This window comes from Apium graveolens, chromosome 10 (genome assembly GCF_009905375.1).
Source record: "Apium graveolens cultivar Ventura chromosome 10, ASM990537v1, whole genome shotgun sequence".
NCBI lineage: Eukaryota > Viridiplantae > Streptophyta > Magnoliopsida > Apiales > Apiaceae > Apium > Apium graveolens.
Window position 1 is genome coordinate 49,731,419 of NC_133656.1, and position 4,244 is coordinate 49,735,662.

General features: G+C 43.6%; 1 non-coding gene across 1 annotated transcript; it reads left to right on the plus strand.

Moving 5' to 3' along the window:
• The first annotated feature begins 3,896 nt into the window (after positions 1-3,896).
• On the plus strand, positions 3,897-4,003 carry LOC141694454 (small nucleolar RNA R71). Its single transcript, XR_012563760.1, has one exon. It is a non-coding gene; the product is annotated as a small nucleolar RNA R71 (small nucleolar RNA).
• Positions 4,004-4,244: the final 241 nt, after the last annotated feature.

The following is a 4,244-nucleotide window of genomic DNA, read 5'->3' on the forward strand; positions in this document are numbered from 1 at the left end:
ACTGATTATTGCAAGATGAGATAAAAGGCCCCATGAAATCGATTCCCCATACATCAAAGACCTCGACTTCAAGCATCACATTTAATGGCATCTCATCCTTCCTTGACAAATTTCCCACTCTTTGGCAACGATCACACCTTAAAACAAACTGATGAGCATCCTTGAACAAGGTGGGCCAGAAAAAACCTGCTTGCAGAATACGAGCTGCCGTCTTCTCACCTCCATAGTGTCCACCATAAACCGTGGAATGGCAGTCTCGTAATATCCCCTCCGTCTCACAGAACGGGATACATCTCCTGATGATCTGGTCAGCTCCCTGTCTAAACAAATATGGTTCATCCCACATATACCACTTCACCTCATGCAGAAACTTCTTCTTTTGCGCGGATGTTAAATTAGGAGGCATTATATTACTGACAAGATAGTTTACAATATCTGCAAACCATGGTTCTTCCTCCTGAATTGCAAACAACTGCTCATCCGGAAAAGATTCATTGATTAACGTCCTATCTTGTGAAGTAGAATCGGGATTCTCCAACCTAGAGAGATGGTCAGCTACTTGATTCTCAGTACCTTTTCTATCTTTGATCTCTAACTCAAATTCCTAAAGTAAAAGCACCCAACGAATGAGTCTCGGCTTCGAATCCTTCTTAGAAACCAGATAGCGAATAGCTGCATGATCAGTGAATACTGTTACTTTCGTACCAAGCAGATAAGTTCGAAATTTCTCAAAGCCAAAGACTATAGCCAAAAGCTCCTTCTCAGTAGTGGTGTAGTTCAATTGGGCCCCATTTAAAGTCTTACTCGCATAGTAGACCACATGGAAGAGATTTTTCTTGCGCTGTCCCAGAACTGCACCTACCGCATAGTCACTCGCATCACACATCATCTCAAACGGTTCTGTCCAATCTGGTGCTGTAATAACTGGGGCCGTGATCAAACTCTCCTTGAGAGTCTTGAATGCTGCCAAACATTCATCCTCAAATTTAAAAGGCACATCTTTCTCAAGTAAATTGCACAACGGCTTAGATATCTTTGAAAAGTCCTTGATGAATCGCCGATAAAAACCCGCATGACCGAGAAAACTACGGATTCCTTTCACCGAATTAGGTGGGGGAAGATTTTCAATGACTCCCACCTTGGCCTTGTCCACCTCCAGACCTTTGCTAGAGACCTTATGCCCAAGGATAATGCCTTCACACACCATAAAATGACATTTCTCCCAATTAAGCACCAAATTAGTTTCCACGCATCTTTTGAGTACGGCGCGCAGATTATTCAAACATTCATCATATGAGTGTCCAAAGACGGAGAAGTCATCCATGAACACTTCGACGTTATTTCCAATCATGTCAGAGAATATAGCCATCATACATCTCTGAAAGGTGGCCGGGGCGCCACATAACCCAAACGAAACTCTACGAAAAGCAAATGTGCCAAATGGACAAGTGAAGGTAGTCTTTTCCTGATCCTCTGGTGCAATACAAATCTGATTATACCCGGAATACCCATCCAGAAGACAAAAATACTCATGTCCCGCCAATCTGTCAAACATTTGATCAATGAATGGGAGAGGGAAGTGATCCTTCCTTGTGGCTTTGTTCAATTTTCTATAATCCATGCATACTCTCCATCCTGTCACTGTTCGAGTAGGGATGAGCTCATTCTTTTCATTTGCGACCACAGTGATACCTCCTTTCTTAGGTACACATTGCACGGGGCTCACCCACGAGCTGTCAGAAATAGGATAAATGATGCCTGCATCTAGCCATTTCAGAATTTCTTTCTTCACCACCTCCTTCATGATCGGGTTCAGTCTTCGCTGCTGTTCCACAGTTGGCTTACTACCTTCCTCTAACAGAATTTTATGCATACAATATGAAGGACTTATCTCCTTGATGTCTGCTATGGTCCATCCTATAGCCGATTTGAATTCTCTCAAAATCCTTAAGAGCTTGTCTTCCTCACTACCTGAAAGGTCAGCTGAAATAATAACAGGTAACATAGATGAATCACCTAAAAAGGCATACCTCAAGTGTTCAGGTAATGGTTTGAGCTCCAAGGTAGGTGCTTCCTCTATTGATGGTTTGAGCTTCCCTTCAGCATTCTTAAGGTCAGAAGTACCAAGAGATTCAAATGGTATATCCAGCTTTCGCTTCCAGGGAGAAGCGTTCAGATATTGTAATTGCTCGTTGCTATCTTCATCATCACTGTCAAATTCCCCCACTAAGGCCTTTTCCAATGCATCAGACATTAGCATGTGATCGAGTTCCGAAGTAACCGCAGAATCAATCATATCCACTTTTAAGCACTCCTCATCTTCTGTAGGGAATTTCATTGCCTTGAATACGTTGAAGGTCACATCCTGATCTTGAACCCGTATAGTAAGTTCCCCTTTTTGCACATCTATCAAGGTACGTCCAGTAGCCAAGAAAGGCCTCCCCAAGATTATGGGAATCTTCTTATCTTCCTCAAAATCCAGAATAACAAAATCAGCAGGAAAGAAGAGCTTATCCACCTTGATGAGCACATCCTCAACTATGCCCCTTGGGTAAGTAATAGAACGGTCCGCCAATTGTAGCGACATGTATGTGGGTTTTGGATCAGGCAGATCCAGCTTTTTAAAGATCGACAACGGCATCAGATTAATGCTTGATCCCAAATCACAAAGGCACTTGTCAAAAGTTAGATTGCCAATGGTGCAAGGAATGGTGAAGCTTCCTGGATCTTTCAGTTTTGGTGGTAACTTTTGTTGCAGAACCGCGCTGCATTCTTCCGTGAGAGCAATGGTTTCAAGGTCATCCAGTTTCACCTTCCTTGAAAGAATAGTTTTCATAAACTTCGCATAACTAGGCATTTGTTCCAGAGCCTCAGCGAAAGGTATATTGATGTGAAGTTTCTTGAACACCTCCAGAAACTTCCCGAACTGTCTATCCAGCTTTTGTTGCTGCAATCTCTTAGGAAAAGGTGGTGGAGGATAGAGCTGTTTCTCCCCTGTATTAGCCTCAGGCAGAGTGTGTTCAACAGTAGTCTTCCTTAGTTCCGCCGCTTTCTCCTTTTGCTTTGATTCTTCATCCCTAACTTCAGCTTCGACTTCTTTTGCCTTTTCAGCATCAGCTACTTTTCCAGACCTTAAGGTAATAGCCTTGACTTGCTCTTTGGCTTCCTTCCTGCCTGGTACTTCCGTGTCACTGGGAAGAGTGCTAGGTTGATGATTGAGCACTGCATTGGCTAATTGACCGATTTGATTTTCCAAGGTCTTGATAGAAACCGCCTGACTCTTGCACAACAGCTTAAGTTCCTCAAAATCAGCACTAGTAGGTGCAGCTGCACTTCCCTGTTGAGGATATGATTGCCTTGTAGCATACTGCTGTGGTTGCTGGAATCCAGGTGGGTTAAACTGTTTACTCACTCCTTGCTGATATGGTGGCTGAATAGCATTCTGATTATTTCCCCAGCTGAAATTTGGATGATTTCTGTTGTTAGGATGATAGGTCGCTGGCACAGGCTGCTGTTGTCGCTGATAATTATTCACATACTGAACAGATTCGTTGACAAGAGAACACTGATCCGTAGCATGAGAACCTGCGCAAAGCTCACAAACCATAGCTATTTGATTAACTCCATACGTAGCCAAAGAATCAACCTTCATTGATAGCGCTTGGAGCTGGGCTACAATAGCGGTGGCTGTATCAACTTCCAGAATACCTGCTACCTTGCCTGATGTCATCCTCTGAGTTGGGTTTTGATGCTCATTTGCAGCCATCGTCTCAATAAGATTATACACCTCAGTATAGCTTTTAGCCCATAAGGCGCCTCCAGCTGCTACATCGAGCATGGGCCGAGATTGGGCCCCCAAACCATTATAAAAACCAGTGATTACCATCCAATCCGGCATTCCATGATGTGGACATTTTCTCAACATTTCCTTGTAGCGTTCCCCAGCCTCGCACATAGATTCTGTAGGTTGCTGCGCAAACTGAGTAAGAGCACTCCTCATAGCAGCAGTCTTTGCCATTGGATAAAACTTCACCAGAAACTTTTGCGCAAGATCTTGCCACGTAGTGATGGACCCAGCTGGTTCAGAATGTAACCAGTCTTTAGCTTTATCCCTCAGTGAGAATGGGAAAAGCCTCAACTTGATAGCCTCATCAGTCACGCCATTATACTTAAAAGTACTGCAGATCTCGACAAAATTCCTTATGTGCATGTTGGGGTCTTCAGTTGCCGCTCCTCCAAAAGAA